Consider the following 19,203-nt stretch of genomic DNA (forward strand, 5'->3'; position numbering starts at 1 on the left):
TGTAAGAAATCGATTCTTTAGTATGGCATTACCTATTCTTTGGAACTCCCTGTCTATTTACGTTAGGCAGGTGTCTTCATTGTACTCTTTTTGGCACCTGCTAAAAACATTTTTGTTTAGGCAAGCCTACCCAGGCATGTAGAAGCTATTGTGTTTTATCTCTTTTTAATTCATTGTTGGTTTTATTATTTTGAATGTTTTTAAATACCTGTCTTTAACTGTTTTTGCCAATAATTTTATTGTTTTAATGCCTTCTATAAATTGCTTTGAGGTTTTTTTACAATAAAGCCGTATATAAATATTATAAATAAAATACATAAATAAATTTGGGAGTCACTGTGGCCCTTGGGTCTCTTTGCTCTTTTAGGAACAAAGGAATCTGCCTTATACCATTTGGTACCATCTAGCTCAGTACTGCTGACATGGACTAGCATTGACTCTCCAGGATTCCAGGCAACAGTCTCTTCCAGAGATTGAATTTTGGACCTTTGTATGCAAAGCATGTGCCCTAGCACTAAGCTACAGCCCTGTTTAAAAAAGTGTCTTGTAAAATGGTTCTTTTCAATTCACTAATGAATGCACAGCATACTAGGGCAGATCCACACCATGCATTTAAAGCATATTCAACATACATTTGAAGCACATGAATCCCACCACTGAATCCTGGGAACTGTAGTTTGTTAAGGGTGGTGGGAACTATAACTGTAAGCAGGAAACTACATTTCCCAGAATTCTTTGGGGGAAGTCATGCACTTTAAATCTGAGTTACATGTGCTTTAAATGTATTATGTGGATCTGCATTACTTCATAATTTTTGCCTGTATATAAATCATTTTAATTAAATTTTAAAATGGAAATAAGCTATAAAGTTTACTGGGTGACCATGGGCTATGCACCTTCTTTCAGCCTAATCTTCCCATGAGGGTGAAAACAACAGAGGGGGACCATGACCACCCCAATGAAGAAGAGCACATGTAAAATGTAGACAAAATAATCATTTGTAAATAATAATTTACATCCATAGTGTGAAATCAGATACATATCAAAACATAGGATGAATAAATATTTATATAAGCAAGAATGTCAAAGATGTTTATTATTTACACAACCTGTAAAGATATTTATAGTGCAATCCTATGCATGTTTACTCAGAAGCAAGTCCCAATGTATTCAATGGGGCTTACTCAGACATGGAAGGACTGCAATTCAATGATAAGGAATTTCACTCACCCAATCCAAAATTCAGAATCATGCCACTTAAGCTGTTTTGCAACTGTTTTATAATTGTTTTATGGTTACTGGATTTTAGATATGTGGAATTAGCATTGCAACATTACTCCCAGAAAACCTTCATATTGGGAAGGTTTTCAAAACAGGTTATGAATAAGACAAATAAACTGCCCTCTTCAACAGTCCAGTAAAATTTAAACTTCTTTGACTCCTTAATTAGAAATGTATAACACTGCAGCATGTACACTTTTTAAACTTCTATTCAAAAATTATTTGAAAGATAAAAGTATATGCCAGTTTTTGCAAGTAATTAAAAAAACCCTTGCGTGTGCACTTTTATGCCTACCAAGATCCTGCTGTGATCTTCTGTTGTAGTGCAATCCTATGCATGTTTACTCAGAAGCAATCCTGTACAGAGAAAGTACTCTATGCTGCTGAAAGCTATATATTTACTGAATTCCTGATGTGAGACAAACAGGAAAAGGAAACTGTTCTCAGAACTTGAAATGGGGTTTAGCTATTGCTATTGTCAATCACAATCCTGACTTCACTTATAGCTAAAAACCTGAAAGGATAGGGATTAGAGCAGGCGATACAAACAGAAGTTTCGGGGGCGTGCAACATTTTGGTTTATATCTTTTGAACCAGACCATCTAGAAACTTAATTTTTACAAAATGAAAGCTAAGAGTCCAGAGATTAAGGTGACTCTCCCAGAGACCTGGTGAGGACCCACCAAAAATGGAGTCTCTGGGTGAAAACTGGAGACCTGGCAACCCTATTTCTCTTCCTCTCCTGTCCCCCAACCCCCCCACACCCTCGAAATTAGGAGCCTACTAGAATCCTCTTCAGACCTTGTGCTGAACACAGGAAAGTCTACAGTGGAGCCAGCAGGCAAAGAAATATGGCACAGGGACATGGGGGGTAGCTTGTGTGTATATTCACTTCTCACTTTAAGCCCACATGCATTTGCCCTGAACACACCTGGATTCTACTCAAATGATTTTTATCATCTAGAAGAACAACAGAAAACATAGAGTAGAAGGTATACATGGTAACTGTAAGTTATGAAAATGTAAATGGGGTAGGCCTAGAACTAGGCATTGTGAGTGCAAGGGCACAATATAAACATTCAGAGAGACCAAAGTACCGCAGGCCGAAACAAAAGTGCCAAAGACCCTTGAAGAGAATTACTGTATACAAGTGTTTATAAACTAATGCTAGTAGCCTCTGAGCCCAAATGGGAGAACTAGAGTGCTTGGTCTTAGAAGATTGATCTATTGAGCATAACGGAAACCTGGTGGAATGGAGAAAATAAGAGGGACACTGTTATCCCTGGGTATAAACCAGAGCTTGGAAAAGTTACTTTTTTGAACTACAACTCCCATCAGCCCCAGCCAGCATGGGCACTGGATTGGGCTGATGGGAGTTGTAGTTCAAAAAAGGTAACTTTTCCAAGCTCTGATAGAAACTATATTGGAAGGACAGGGAAGGTCATGTTGGAGGTGGTGTCACTCTATACACAAAAGAGGGCATTAAATCCAGCAAGACAGAAACTCTGAAAAGAGGCAGACTCCTCTACAGAATCATTGTGGGTGGTGATACCGGACCCCAAGAGTAATTTAGTACTCAAGATGTTCCATTGTCCCACTGATAAAAATGCTCAGGGAGATCCTGAGATGAAAAATGAAACCGAGGAAGCATTCAAACTAGAAAATGTTGTAATAATGATCAGTCATGAGAAAGAGATAAAATTTCCAGACACCCTAAATGACTGTGCCCTAGAACAGTTGCTAATGGAACCGACCAGAGGGACAGCAAACCTGGATTTAATCTTAAGTGGCACCCAGTACCTGATGCAAGATATATGTGTTGTTGAACTGATTGGGAGTAGTGACGATAGTGCTATTAAGTTAAACATACATGTAAGTGGCATATTACCGAGAAAATCCAACACAGTCACATTTGATTTCAAAAGAGGAGACTTCCCAAAAATGAGGGGATTGGTAAAAAGGAAGCTGAAAGGCAAAATCCAGAGGGTCATATCACTTCAAAATGCTTGGGAGTTGTTTAAAAACACAATATTAGGCACTCAACTGGAGTGTATACAGCAGATCAGGAAAGGTACCACCAGGGCCAAGATGCAGCATGATTAATGAACAAAGTCAAATATGTTATTAGAAGCAAAAAGGCTTCCCTCCAGAAATGGAAATCTTGTCCGAAAGAGGAATATAACAAGGAATACAAACTTTGGCAAAAGAAATGCAAGGAGAGGTTCTTTTGTGAATCAGGAAATGGCTAGGAAACAAAAACCAGATAGTAGAAATAAATGGCCAGTTCTCCCAATGGAGGGATTAGAAAGTGGTGTCCCCCAAGGATCTGTACTGGGATCTGTGCTTTTTAACTTTTAACTTTTAAAATTTAACATAAATGATCTAGAGTTAAGGGTGAGCAGTGAGCTGGCCAAGTTTGCTGATGATACTAAATTGTTCAGGATTGTTAAAACAAAAATGGATTACTCCAGACTTGAATGAATGGGCAGTAAAGTGGCATATGCAATTTAGGGTAGAAACACACTCACTGTCAGTTCCAGTGTATTTCCACCTCTCTCTTCTGAAAATGAGGGCACACAACATGAGTCAAACCCTGCCCCTTTTTACTGTAAAACCTGGTGGGAGCCGCTTGAGTGCATTTTTTTTTTAAATCCAGCTTCAAAGAGATTTCACAACTGATCTGCAGATCAACGTGCCCCCCCCCCAAGTGTGGCTAATGGAAAGGCTATGATCTGGCAACTAGTGTGATTACAGCCTTAATGTGAAGTTATGCATATTGGAGCAAAAATCTTAATTTCACATATATGTTCATGGGGTCTGAACTGGTGGTGATTGACCAGAAATGGGACCTTGGGGTTGTAGTGGATAGCTTGATGATAGCTGTGAAAAAGGCAAATTCCATTCTATGGATCATTAGGAAAGGTGCTGAAAATATTGAAAATAAAACTGCCAATATCATAATGCCATTATATAAATCTATGGTGTGGCTGTATTTGGAATATTGTGTACAGTTCTGGTCACCTTATCTCTAAAAGGATATTGTAGAGTTGGAAAGGATTCAGCAATGGGCAACCAAAATGATCAAAAGGATAGAATGACTCCCGTTTCAGGAAAAGCTGCAGCATCTGGGGCTTTATAGTTTAGAGAAAAGGCAAGTAAGAAGTGATATGATAGATGTGTACAATTATGCATGGCATGGAGAAAGTACATAGAAAATGTTTTTCTTCCTCTCTCATAACACTAGAACTCAAAGACATCCAATGAAGCTGAATGCTGGAAGATTCAGGACAGACAAAAGGAAGTACTTCTTCACACAGTGCATAGTTAAACTATGGAATTCACTCCCACAAGAGGCAGTGATGGCCACTAACTTGGATGGCTTTAAAAGAGGATTAGACCAATTCACGGAGGATAAGGCTATCAATGGGTACTAGCCATGATGGCAATACTCTGTCTCCATAGTCAGAGGTGTTATGTTTCTGAATACCAGTAGCTGGAAACCACAGGAGGGGAGAGTGCTCTTTGCACACAGGTCCCACTGGCAGGCTTCTCATGGGCATCTAGTTTGCCACTGTGAGAACAGGATGCTGGACTATATGGGCCACTGGCCTGATCTAGCTGGCTCTTCTTATGTTCTTATGTTATGTTCTTATGTAAGTGACAACTGAGAAGTCATGTGGGATAAAGAGTTGATAGTATGGAGAAGCTGCTACTCAGGAGTGCAGCAAAACAATTTTCATTGGGTGGGCAGAGCAAAAACTGGGAGAGGGCAGAAGTGTTGGGGCATCCGTCACTATAAAAGAGGTTTCTAGGGAAAAACGTTTTCATAGGTAATTACACCCCCCAATTTATGTATTTTAGTTAGAAACTATGACTTGTGAAGTTTATAAAAAATTTAAATCAATTTAAAATACAATATTTTCCACATGCAACATAATTATGTAAATTAAATAACAGGGACTAGGAAGTAAATCTATATTGTGCAAGTCATCCTACCATAATAATCAGAACTGTTAATAAAGTCTAATGCGCTGTGATTTCTCTGCAAACTTGCAAAGGAACTGTTTACTTGATATTCCTTCAAATATGTTACTTTCAAGAGCCCAGATTACTAAGTTTATTTTTCTCTAATGAAGCATTGAATGCCTGTATGGTGTCAACACACATATCAAAGTTGAGAATGAATTTTCACACACAGCTGTAGAAGCACCAAAGGTGAGTCCTGAAGCATACAAAGTGTACATGCCTAGGAAGGCTTCCTTGTACAGGTACAGTGTTTTAGTAAGTGGATGAACTATGAATTCAGTTCTCCTGAGGTGGCTGCTTCCGGAACTAACTACCTTGGTCTCCTTTGCCATGCTAGGAAAGCAATTAAGAGAAGTTTAAAAATTAAATTAATACCTATAATCATCATCTTTTAAGGAAATGCTCGACAGCATATCATATAGGTACTATATGTCTCTTTGAACTACAGGTGCTAGAATCAACTATAAAAGTGCACAGGTTCTGTTCTACAGAAAGGCCCTAGGCCAGCCAGCTAACACTGCTTCTGATGGCTCTACCAGCAACTCTCACGCACACTATTTTGGTAGTACATATGTTTGCGTGAGAAGTTAAATAAGGTGAATTATTTATAATGATCATTTGCACAGTTGGGTGGAATCTAAAACTGTTGCAACTAATATACTCTTCAAAACCATTTTGAAATGGAACCAGCTTGAAACGATTGAAAGGATACATTATGCAACTTTTTAAATAAACTAGGGGAGAAATGCCCTCCAGACTACATGCACACATAATATTCCAGCTCTCCACTGCCTGGACTAAGTTAGTAAGGTCTCATTAGGCTTCCTGGGGCTTGGACAGTTAGCTCACTTGCCTCTTCTTAGAGCCTGCCCTGGACTAAGCTAGGCTGCTGCACTGTCTAGGCCTAAAAGCCTAGGCACTCCCACCAGATGCACTAATAACACCCACCACCTACAGAGGCTGGCTGAATACTACAGGGTAGGGGGAGATGCTCTGCAGTGCATAACAATACTGCCCTTCCTAGCTTTCCTTCCTCAAATTTCAAATCCCTAAGTTTACCAACTCCCTCCCCCATCCATCAAGATTTGTGTTCACTTCAGTCACACCTTTAAGTCTTATATTGCACATTGCCCTGCCACTCTCTTTGAATGCCTAAACGGTGTTTCTAAAAGCTCAAGTGAAGTTTTAAGTTACTGCAATGCTAGAAATTTGGGGACTGAAGGAAAATTTCAGTGGGAGGGCAGAATTATCATTTGGGGGGACAATGCCCTCATTTCCCTTTCCTGTTGCTGTACCCCTGCCACTACTACTGCCCTAGAATCTAAATATTACATCTTCGAATCAGTTAAGAAGGTGAGTCTCTACAAATTTGTCGTAAATCAGTCAACTAATGTTCCTGCTCAACATCTTAATTTTTAATACATTCCCTATTAATAAAATGAAGCATGATGTATTTTAATATTAAGGAATATATGTTTGTGCTTTATAAAACCTCATCTTTTAAATACTGTGCACATAATCACTCATGATCCAGATTTGCTTTCTAGCTCAGCAAGATGCTTAACTTATTAACAGGCTCTCCTCTAAGATCTTCCTACTCGCTCACCCCCCACAACCATGCCATATGCATCCCTTACCTTCTGCCACCACACTTCTGCCAGCCTCAAGATTGATTTTTTGAAAAGGTTACAATTGAAATAATACGAATAATTGACAGCACAATCCTATATATATCCACTAAAAATTAGTCCCATTGAGTTCAATGGGACCTACTCTCAGGTCAGTGCATGTAGCATTGCAGCCTTATTAAAATAATGTAATGCTTAAAATAAAATTATTTGACCCCTTGAAAAGATAACTGGATTGAAATTGCCAATAAACCTCTATTGGTATTTTTGTTGAATTCAATAAAAAGTATACCAAATAATTACCTAGAATTGGTTTTATATTTGATAATATTGTTGGAATAAGACTGCAGTCCTAACCCTACTTGCCAGGGAGCAAACCCTAGTGAATTCACTTCTGAGCAGATATGGTTAGGATTGTGCTGTAAACTGTACTAAAACAGGAGATTGCTCTCAACCCCTTCAAGTTCTGAATGAAAGAATAAAATACATGTGCAAACAATAAAAAATAATAAAACTGAATCAGGTTGAGAGAAGAGCAAACATGTTAGTACTTTTTTCAACACTGATTGCCTTTTATTAATTAATAGCAAAATAAGGCTCACACATCTTCAGATATGGCTTATATGTTCAATCACTTTGGTTTATGTAACATTATAATAGAATAAGTGTCAGCCAACACTAATTATTCTGTACTTATTTGTGTAACAATACTGCAATAATTCTGTAGATTTCAGTTATAAAAAAACTGAAAATTTTTTACACCATCTTTTGCTGGTAAAGGGGAAAAAAAATCAAACAAATGCCCATCTTACTCCATTCCCTGACCTATATGAAATGACACTGCCTGCTATCCTGTCATCGTGCTGTGTGCGATTTGTGTTGCCAGAGGAACGGCTTGGAAAAAGACAGAAGGGGTTTTAATTAGAAGAACAGAATTCGTACTGTCGCTTCTCACCGTTTCTAAATCTGGGAGGCAAATTAAATATGATATTTGAAGGTCCTGAGATTATAAACCACGCCAAACGACAGCTTTTTTCTTTTACTACCTACATGGCTTTTGTCCAGGCTTTGTGAGTTTTGGCCTGTCTCTTAACATTCTCTGGGCTCTCTCTTGCTTTCCCTCCTTTTCTCTCTCATTTCTGCCTTGTTCTCTTGAAAACATTTGGGTTTGGGGCAGAATCTCTGGTAGATGAGGGCTATCATGGGGCCAAATAAGACGTAGCAGTTGTCATGTAGTTCAGCATCGTGCACTGATTTTGTTAAAACGAACAGCCAGTATGGTAGGAGGTGGGAGGCTTTAACTCTTTGCCCCCATTGTGGTCCTAGTTGCAAAGGCCTCCACACATGCCTGCTATTCACAATAGGATGCAAAGTGTTAAATCCACACACACACACACCACAATGCCACAGTCCCAACCAAGGTCAACCTCTCCCTGGTTCCGACTATTTGTTTCATAGTTTTGTTGTTGTTATGTGCCTTCAAGTCGATTATGACTTATGGCAACCCTATGAATCAGTGACCTTCAAAAGTATCTGTCATGTTCAGATCGTGTAAGTTCAGGTCTGTGGCTTCCTTTATGGAATCAATCCATCTCTTGTTTGGCCTTCCTCTTTTTCTGCTCCCTTCTGTTTTTCTCAGTGTTACTGTCTTTTCCAGTGAATCATGTCTTCTCTTTATGTGTCCAAAGTATGATAACCTCACTTTCATCATTTTAGGTTCCAGTGACAGTTCTAGTTTAATTTGTTCTAACACCCAATTATTTGTCTTTTTCACAGTCCATGGTATGCGCAAAGCTGTCCTCCAACACCACATTTCAAATGAGTTGATTTTTCTCTTATCTGCTTTTTTCACTGTCCAACTTTCACATCCATACATAGAGATCAGGAATACCATGGTCTGAATGATCCTGACTTTAGTGTTCAGTGATACATCTTTGCATTTGAGGACCTTTTCTAGTTCTCTCATAGCTGCCCTCCCCAGTCGTAGCCTTCTTCTGATTTCTTGACTATTGTCTCCATTTTGGTTAATGACTGTGCCAAGGTATTGATAATCCTTGACAAGTTCAATGTCCTCATTGTCAACTTTAAACTTACATAAGTCTTCTGTTGTCATTATTTTAGTCTTTTTGACATTCAGACATTTGACAGTCCTGCTTTTGTGCTTTCATCGTTAACTTTCATCAGCATTCGTTTCAAATCATTACTGGTTTCTGCTGGTAGTATGGTATCATCTGCATATCTTAAATTATTGATATTTCTCCCTCTAATTTTCACACCTCCTTCATCTTGGTCCAATACTGCTTTCCGTATGATATGTTCTGCGTATAAATTAAACAAATAGGGTGATAAAATACGCCCCTGTTTCATACCCTTTCTGATTGGGAACCAATTGGTTTCTCCATATTCTGTCCTTACAGTAGCCTCTTGTGCAGAGTATAGGTTGTGCATCAGGACAACCAGATGCTGTGGCACCCCCATTTCTTTTAAAGCATTCCATAGTTTTTCATGATCTACACAGTCAAAGGCTTTGCTGTAATCTATAAAGCACAGGGTGATTTTCTTCTGAAATTCCTTGCTCCGTTCCATTATCCAGCGTATGTTTGCGATATGATCTCTGGTACCTCTTCCCTTTCTAAATCCAGCTTGGACATCTGGTATTTCTCACTCCATATATGGTAAGAGACTTTGTTGTAGACTCCTGAGCATTACTTCACTTGCATGGGATATTAAGGCAATAGTTTGATAATTACTGCATTACCTGGGATCCCCTTTCTTTCGAATTGGGATGTATATTGAACGCTTCCAGTCTGTGGGCCATTGCTTAATTTTCCATATTTGTTGACAAATGTTTGTCAAACTTTGGACAGATTCAGTCTCAATAGCTTGTAGCAACTCTATTGGTATGCCATCTGTTCCTGGTGATTTGTTTCTTCCAAGTATTTTAAGAGCAGCTTTTGCCTCACATTCTAAAATTTCTGGTTCTTCATCATATGGTTCCTCTGTGAATGAATCTGTCATCCTTGCATCTCTTTTACAGAGTTCTTCAGTGTATTGCTTCCATCTTCCTTTTATTTCATCTTGGTCAGTCAGTGTGTTCCCCTATTGATTATTCAACATCCCTACTGTTCGTTTAAATTTCCCTTTCATTTCTCTAATCTTTTGGAATAGGGCTCTTGTTCTTCCCTTTTTGTTGTCCTCTTCTATTTCTATATAATAACTATTGTAATAGTTCTCTTTGTCCCTATGTACTAGTTGCTGTATTGTTGCATTTAGGGTTCTGACTATGTGTCTATCTCCTTTTGCTTTCCTTCTCTCTTTAACCATTTTAAGAGTTTCTTCAGTCATCCATTGAGGTCTTTCTCTCTTTTTAACTAGAGGTATTGTCTTTTTGCATCCTTCCCTGATAATGCCTCTGACTTCACTCCATAGTTCTTCTGGTTCTCTGTCAACTAAGTTTAAAGCCTCAAATCTGTTCCTTATTTGATCTTTATATTCTTCTGGGATGTTATTTAAATTGTATTTTCTCATTATGATTGCTTTGTTCTTCTTCTGTAGCTTTACTCTGATTTTAGATACAACCAGTTCATGATCTGTACCTCAGTCTGCTCCTGGTCTTGTTTTTGCAGAAAGTATGGAACTTCTCCATCTTCTGCTACCAATTATATAATCAATTTGATTCCTATATTGACCATTTGATGATGTCCACGTGTACAGTGGTCTTTTCGGTTGCTCAAAAAATGTGTTTGCAAGAAACAAATTATTGACTTCGCAGAATTCAATGTCTTTCTCTTGCTTTGTTTCTGTCTTCTAAGCCCCATTTCCCCACAATTCCTAGTTCTTCCCTGTTCCCTACTTTTGCATTCCAGTCCCCCATGATTATCAGCACATCTTGTTTTGGTGTGTGAACAATTTCCTCCTGTACTTCTGTGTAAAATCTCTCCTTCTTCTTCTGCGTTTGCCATTGGAGAGTAGACTTGGATGATGGTTATGTTCATAGGTTTCCCGTTTAATCTCATTGATATCACTCGCTCAGACCTTGTGTTGTAGCTCCTAATTACTTTTGCTACATCACTTCTCACTATTAAAGCAACCCCATTTCTTCTTAATTTCTCATTTCCTGCATAAAACGTTTTGTAGTTTGCCTGATTGAAAATGTCCCATTCCCGTACATTTTAATTCAGTCATGCCAAGTATTGTAATGTTGATGCGTTCCATTTCTTGCTTGACAATTCCAACTTTCCCTGGTTCATGCTTCTCACATTCTATGTTCCTATTGTGTGCTTCATACAACTCCAGACTCTCCTTTCGCATCTGTTTTGCAGAATTTGTTTCGTAGAATCATAGAAAAATAGAGTTTGAAAGGACCTATGAGGCCATTGAGTCCAACCCCCTGAGTCCAATGCAGGTATCAATCTTAAGCATACTCGACAGGTGGCTGTCCATTTGCCTCCTGAGAGAGTTCCACATGTAGTTTATATAATCAGATCCACCTTGACATGAGAGGCAATATAGCTTTCAGCAGTTACAAACAACTGATGCAGATGGTTACTAAAGCCCTACTCATTACACTGGATTGCTGTGTTCTCATAAAAGAAGATAAAAAAAGGCACAAAGGTAGAATATGATCATATATGTCACTGGTTTTGTAGGACACTGTGAGAGAAATCTAGCCAAACATTTGAGTAGAGAGCAAGAACTTCTTTGTGCTAACTATGGTTAATGCCATTGCCATTTTAGAAGGGGTGTTAAAATGAAGAGAAGCCAGATATACTGGTCTAACACTGCTGGAGGTCCTGAGCATGCCTTTTACGTTGGCAATGCTACTCAAGTAAAATTTGCCTATGAGAAAAATCTGACACTTGTAAGGCAGCCAAAGCCTTCGCAAGCTGTACTGCCAGCTGCATCGACCTGCCCGAGGCACCGAGCAACCCATGAGCAAACTGCAAAATTTCTGCCACACAGTTCAGGAATATTAATTGGATCCATTCCCTGAATGAGTTCAGTTTATTTCAAGTAGTGGATATATGTATGATACTCCCACTCCCCGATTTATTTTTATTTATTTTTGCTTCTTCCCAGCATGAAGAGAAGACTAGTATGTTAAAGAAAATGATGGAAATTTGGATTCCTAAATGATGGAAATGTGTACTAGATTCAGTTATGATGTGCATTTGGACAGAACATGAGGATTGTTTGGTGTTGTATAAGGTTGTGATAAACAGGTTCAAGAACCTTCCACCCCTGCAAGGTAGGACCAGATGCAAGATACCCTCTGTTACTTACTCTGAGGTAGTGCTGCCACCATCTGAGCTTTTTTAATGCTTTGCCTGAACACACAGACAATTCAGGCTTATGGTTTCCACTTCTGGAGGAGAATGACAGGCCTTTTTACAGGACGAAATTCCATGAAACCAGGTTAGTGCATGCACCAAGTGGCCTAGGTGGGGGTGGGTGAAACCAGATTATTTATTTATTTATTTCATAAAAGTACATAAAGTTGGAACTCTGCAAATAACAGGCTCACCTCCAGAGTTCCAATTAAGTACTTCATTTAAGAACAAAGCAGAGGCATTCAGAAATGGGAAATGGCTCTTTAAAAGAAAATGAAACACGGAATTAACTAGCTAACCTGCATATCAGACCTAATATAGAACAGCTCATGCCACAAAGCAGATTCCTGGCAGGCAAATGGAGGCCAGCGTGGGGTTTCATGGGTGCAGACTCTGCCCTTGACTCCGTCCATTGCACAAAGGACAAGAAAGAATTGGGCGACCCCAGGCATTTCTATTAATAGTGGGAAATTTTCCAAGAGGTGGGCATTCAAGTGCTCCAATCACATAGCCTGTGGTGGCAATGCCTTCACGTTGATTCTGCATTTACCTTAATTAACAATTGGCTGAACAACTGGGGGGAGCTGAAGGCCTATTTCTGAATTTGGAATGATGCAGATTTTGGTGTCTTAGAGGCTTGGAGCATGTTTACAATGTTTCTCTAGTCAGAGATGCTTGTTAGGAAAGGGGGAGGATTAGTCTTTCATAAATTTTGGTTCAGAAGTAAGTCCCATGGAATTCAGTAGGCTTACTCCTACAAAACTGGGATTGCAACCTAAATTTGCAAAGCATTAAACTATGTTCTAACAAATGGGCACATCAGGGGTATCACTAGATGCTTAAAAGATTGAGGACACAGGCCCATGCCCCAAATTTTCATAGATTTTCATAGTATTTAACCTTGAAATAGAAAAAAAACTGTTTAGGGAGAGATTGCCTTGTGCTTTTCCACCAGTATTATGAGTATCCCCCTCTCCCCTCCCCAAATGAAGCAAGGCAATAGGGAGAGGAGGCAAAAGGTAAAAGGTCTAACTAAAAAGTCTTGCTCCCATATGTTTCCATGGGATACAAGCAAGCTTGAAAGGAGTGGGTGGAGCAAGGCACATGTCAAACCCCTGAGACTAAATGGTGGAACAGTCTTCCAGCACAGGACTGAACAAAATGGGGACTGAAAGTCTCTGATTATAGGGAAAAGTAGTGGAGATTGGTGGTTCTGAGGCAGCGGGACAATGAATCTGCTCCTTGGACACCTCCTTGAAAGTTTGGACTAAAACATGGAGCAGATTCACTGCCCCACTGACATTAGAGCCCCAGGGCTTATCCACACAGGAACCTAACTTCGTACTAAAGACACTGCTTTTACCAGCATAATAGATTTTCAAGGTCCATATTTCTTGCTCAATAGTAGCTTCCAATCCACTGTTTTCCATTCACACAAGTAGGATGCAAGTAGGACCTTCTGGGAAAGATTAGTGTCACTGTATTTTACATGTTTACTCCCTGCGGTTGTTTGGGCTTCAAGGTGGAGAGAGTGCTTCAGCGTGCAATTGACAAGAAACAATGAAACTGACTAGACCCCCCCTTCTTGCAATGAAAGCATGCCAGAAAAAGGCTGGGGGAGAAAGGGGGATTAGATACTCTGGAAACCCAGTCCATCGCTTGCAAATAATAAACTCACTTGATCAAAATAATAATGTGGAGACAGGGACGGAGATGGTTGTTGTTTTCTAAAGTGGCTCCCACTGTGAGTGATTTAAATTTTTTCCCTCAGACATTCTCTCTCCACCACCACCACCCTTTCTTGTCCAGGGCTTACTCTGAAAATGGGAGAGAGTGGTGGAAGTTGCTCTTCAGCCGAGAGGATATGAAATGAACAAAGCGAGGAGAAGGGAGTGGATGTGGAGAGGGGAACGACTGACACATCCACCTAAGAGCATCGGAGCAAAGCGTCTGCAAGCCCTAGAGCAGCCTTTCCCAACCAGTGTGCCTCCAGATGTTGTTGGACCACAACTCCCATCAGCATCAGCCAGCATTGCCAATGGTCAGGAAAGATGGGAATTGTGGTCCAACAACATCTGGAGGCACACTGGTTGGGAAAGGCTGCCCTAGAGATACAAAGTGGAGATGTTTTTTCTTTCCCTTTTTGGATTATACCAGGATTGGGTCAATACGGATTTAAAGGGGGAAAGTACATGATAGCTTCTGCTTGCCTGCAACGGCATGTGAACCATGCAGATTAAAAGAGGATGCAAGTAGCACCAGATACACAGTAAATCACCATGTGGATAAGCCCCCAGTCTCTCCCAAAAAAGAGACTTCCGGACAGGTGTGGGATAGGTATGGGTGTATATTTGCCTTAGGTATAAGAGAGGTTCCGGGGTTTGATTCAGATTGCATTTACATTATCCGTTAGGCATATCAGCTACTGTGGGCTAGTTCAAGTCCAACCCCTGAACCTTCCACTGATAAAACAATATTGGGCTTATTCCTCTGGTTAACTTTTACTTAGCTTGAACTTCCTCTTATTTTTTGCAATAGCTCCATGCTCACTACTCAGAGCAAAGTGAGAATGAACACACAGCCTTGAAGCATGTGCAAAGATCTTGCTCAGCCAAGCTTCTTGGGAACACCTGGGGCACACTATCTATTACACACTTGCTGGCATGTACTGAATTATCTAAATCTAGCTGCTCTATTTGGGGTAGCATGATGATGTCTGACTTGATTCAGAACTAGTTGTGGCAGGTTTGTTAGTATGCACTGAACTCTGAAATTTAATTTAAAAAAAGGCTTTGGGGGAGGGAATTGTTGAGGGAAGCTGGCCTATGAAAACCACTGACATTTAAGATGTGCTGAGGGAGCCTTACTGGTAGTATCACTGTTGAATGAAGCTTGTGTTGGGGGTGACTCAGCACAGGGTCTTCTTGGTGGTGCCCCGGTTCTGGAATGCTGTTGCCTAGGAGATTTTAGTTGCATCCTCCCTGGGCAGTTTTCTATATAGCTTGAGGCATACCCCTTTTCTCAAGCCTTTGGGAGATGCTGAGGTTGCAGAAGGTCTAATAACACTGCTGCTGCTGTTTTCAAATACTGTTTTAATTATTTTACAGGTTTTAATGACTGTATGATTATTGCATCTATTGTTTTCATTATTGTTTCTTTATTATTTATTTATCTATTTGCTCTTTTAGCTATTGTAAACTGCCCTGGGATCTTCACTGATGAAGAGCAGCCTTATAAATGCAGTAAATAAATGAATGTGACTGACATGGATGATTTCATAGCACCCAAGCAGCTAGTGTCTCAAAACCTTTGTTTCTCTTTCTTTGCTTTGCTTTTTTGGCTACATGCCACCAAACCCCAGGTAAGTAGCATGTGGCTTGTGGAAATTCTTCTGAGGGAAGAATCTGAAATTGTGTTGTGTGTATAGATAGCCCCTGTGACCTTTTGACAGGAAGCATTCCTAAAGCATTCTAAAACGTTGCATTTTGATGAAAGGAACAGTGTAATTCCCCCTATAAGCTAGAGATCTAGGCAACCACAAGGAAAGATGTGAGCTGACGAGCTATGCAACCTTATTACAGCCTAGTGACCTTAATATGTATCTGTGGTGAACAGTCAGGAGCCAGAGCGTGTTGCAATTAGTTCTAAAGAGCTCTGAAAGGATCAATAATTTGCTCATTGATCTTTTATATCTCAAAGCTGCTTGGCACCCACAATTATCTATCTCATTAGCCGAGCTGTGTCCAAAAACATCACCAGGCACATTCCTAAATGGTGAATTGGTGTGGGGGAGAGAGTGAGTGAACACAACGTTTTTCTTGTCCAAGTTTAGATAAGTTACTCTTGAGTCCAGCCAGTGTCTGTAGCTGGCAGCAACCAACTTTGGAGAACTAACTGCATGCTGTTCTCCTCGCTTCTGATCTGAAGCAGGTATTTTCTTTTTTTAGGTGCCCACTGATCTGAATAATTCTTGGATTTTGACACACACTGTTCTTCACTACAAGGCTTTTGGCAGGAGTGTGTCTCTCTGAACACATTGGCTGCTAAGTAGATGAAGTGGTGGTGTGTGGTGATCAAGGAGGAGAATATGGCACATACAGTAGATAATGCCTAGGAGTTCAACTGAAGGACAAAAGGCAAGCAGCAAATTGGGCCACAGACAATTGGCCCCTTGTAAGTCTAAGCAAGCAGAAGACATAGATAACTATTTGGAAGGTGTACTTCCATTAGTACATACAGCAAGCTTACCACACATCCTGTGTGACTATGAGCCCAGGCTGCCAGCCTTGCCATTCTTTCCATGACAATATCCTGGTTTTACTAGGATATATTATTATGGGTAGAGTTGCAAGGCTGGCAGTCTGTGTGACAAGGAAGGCGTTTGTATTTGCTTTCAAATGTGCTTATACATTGCTACAATCTAAAGGTGAAGACATAATAATAATAATAATAATAATAATAAAATTATTTCTAGGCCGCCTATCTGGCCGAATTAACGGCCACTCTAGGCGGCGTACATAGACTAAAATATAACATAGAGTAAAATATAACATATAATACAAAACAACAATAAGTATACTCAATCCAAACCTACCCCCATCATACAAAAATTTAAACTAAATTAGACAGAGGTCTCGAATGCCTGCCTAAAAAACCATGTTTTCAGTTCTCGGCAGAAGCCTGTCAGGGAGGGGGCATGGCGGAGATCATAAGGCAGAGAGTTCCAGAGGGCGGGGGCCACAATTGAAAATGCCCTCTCTCTGGTCCGCACCAGCTTAGCTGTTTTGACTGGTGGGACTGAGAGAAGGTCTTGGGAGGCTGATCTCGTTTGGCGGCCTATCTGGTGATGCTGAAGGCGTTCCTTTAGATAAACTGGACCAAAACCATGTAGGGCTTTAAAGGTTAAAACCACCTTGAATTGGGCCCGGTAAACAACTGGTAGCCAGTGCAGATCTTTAAGTACTGGAGTGATATGGTCTCGGCGGCGGCTGTTCTTGATCAGACGTGCCGCCGCGTTCTGTACCAGCTGTAATTTCCGGACCGTCTTCAAGGGTAGCCCCACGTAGAGCACATTACAATAGTCTAAGCGAGAGGAGACCAGGGCATGTACCACCCATGGGAGCAGATGGACAGGGAGGTAGGGTCGCAGCCTCTGTATCAAATGTAATTGATACCAAGCTGCCCGGCTCACCACCACGACCTGAGCCTCCATGGACAGCTGGGAATCAAGAACAACACCGAGGCTGCGAACCTGGTCCTTCAGGGGCAATCTTACCCCATTCAACACCAGGTCAAAATCACCCAACTTCCTCCTATCTCCCACAAGCAGTACCTCGGTCTTGTTGGGGTTCAGCTTCAGCCTGTTTCCTCCCATCCATTCACTTACGGCCTCCAGGCACTTGGAAATGGTAACCGCAGCCATCTCTGGTGAGGACTTAAATGAGAGATAGAGCTGAGTGTCATCCGCATATTGGTGGCACTGCAGCCCAAATCTCCTGATGATGCCCCCCAGCGGCTTTATATAGATGTTGAATAGCATGGGAGAGAGGATAGAACCCTGTGGCACACCACAATTGAGAGGCCAAGGGTCTGAAGCCTCATCTCCCAACGCCACCCGCTGGTGCCTATCAGAGAGATAGGAATGGAACCACTGTAAAACAGTGCCTCCTATTCCCATTCCCCTCAGGTGATCCAGGAGGATACCGTGGTCAATGGTATCAAAAGCCGCTGAGAGGTCCAGGACGACGAGGAATGTGTGTTCACCTCTGTCCAACGCCCTCCTCAAATCATCCACCAGAGCGACCAAGGCTGTTTCAGTTCCATGTCCAGTCCTGAAGCCCGACTGGAATGGATCCAAATAATCCGCTTCATCCAAGTGTGTCTGTAACTGAGTAGCCATAGTCATTGAAAAAGCTCTATTATATTTGTGTTCCCTGTAAGATTCTAACAAGTTAATGGCCACTATTCATAATGACTATGCTACCTCCGGGATCAGGCACAATATATCCCTGGGAACTTGACACTGAGTTCTTGCCCTATTTTGAAATAATTGCTAGTTTTTAAAATCCTTTTAGAATTGCACAGAATGGATTCAGGTCATCTCTGGACATGAGGCCAAACAGTTTCAGACATATATTTTGCTGCCAGGTGCATACAGCCTTCTGTGAGATTCCCTGGGGATCCTTGTATGCCATTTTACAGGGATTTTCTCCCCTTCTACTGGATTTGCCATCCTTGGCTAAGCACAGAGAGCCTGAGGACAGCACCACATTCTCAGCAAAGAAAAAACAGTGGGAGTGAACTTTATGGTTGGAGGTTAACATCTGCATGGTGCCGAGTTTCCAGTTTTCACACTAGAGATTAGCAATATATGCACCTCTCTTATGGCAGCAGAGCGAGTTCGGCAGCAGGGCGAGGAGGCCAGGGCCCCCCACTCTGCCCTTCTGTTCCCTGACCTCAACTAAACCACAGTCTCCAACCTATTGACGTAATAAACCTCAAACAAAACTATGCAGGTAAGAAGCCAGCAGGCGTGTGGGGGCTTTCCAGTGTTTTGCACCGCCTGCAGCATGTACGACTATCTGCCTGTTGGACAGCAGTCGTGGGTGTGCCCTCGGTGCAATGAGCTCCTGGCTCTCCGGGAACGACTTCATTTCCTTGAGGCCAAGGTGACGGACCTGGAAAAGCTGAGAGAGGCAGAGAGGTGTGTGGAGGAGGCCTTCAGGGACGTTATAGCTGTGTCCCACTCCAGCGATGATAGCTCTCCTGCTATCATGGAGAACGATGGTCTCGGGGAAGGAGAGCATCCAGCTGAGGAAGAGGGAAACAATCCCTTAGAAGGGACCCATTCCTTGGGGGATGAGCAGCTATCCTCTCGTGCCGAGGATATATCTCCAGGGGGTGGAGGGATCCTTGTAGTGGGTGATTCGATCATTAGG

The 19,203-nt window shown here is 41.1% G+C and overlaps 1 long non-coding RNA gene across 2 annotated transcripts in view; it reads left to right on the forward strand.

Moving 5' to 3' along the window:
* LOC133374537 (uncharacterized) overlaps positions 1–19,203 on the forward strand; it is a 32,828-nt gene that overhangs the window by 9,579 nt on the left and 4,046 nt on the right. Inside the window, exons 2-3 of one of the 2 annotated variants that reach the window (XR_009759922.1) lie at positions 12,015–12,183; positions 15,454–15,626. This is a non-coding gene — a long non-coding RNA (uncharacterized LOC133374537). The remainder of the gene's footprint in view (positions 1–12,014; positions 12,184–15,453; positions 15,627–19,203) is intronic. The other variant, XR_009759920.1, reaches the window with a different exon arrangement.

The sequence above is a fragment of the Rhineura floridana genome, chromosome 1, assembly GCF_030035675.1.
Source record: "Rhineura floridana isolate rRhiFlo1 chromosome 1, rRhiFlo1.hap2, whole genome shotgun sequence".
Lineage (NCBI taxonomy): Eukaryota > Metazoa > Chordata > Lepidosauria > Squamata > Rhineuridae > Rhineura > Rhineura floridana.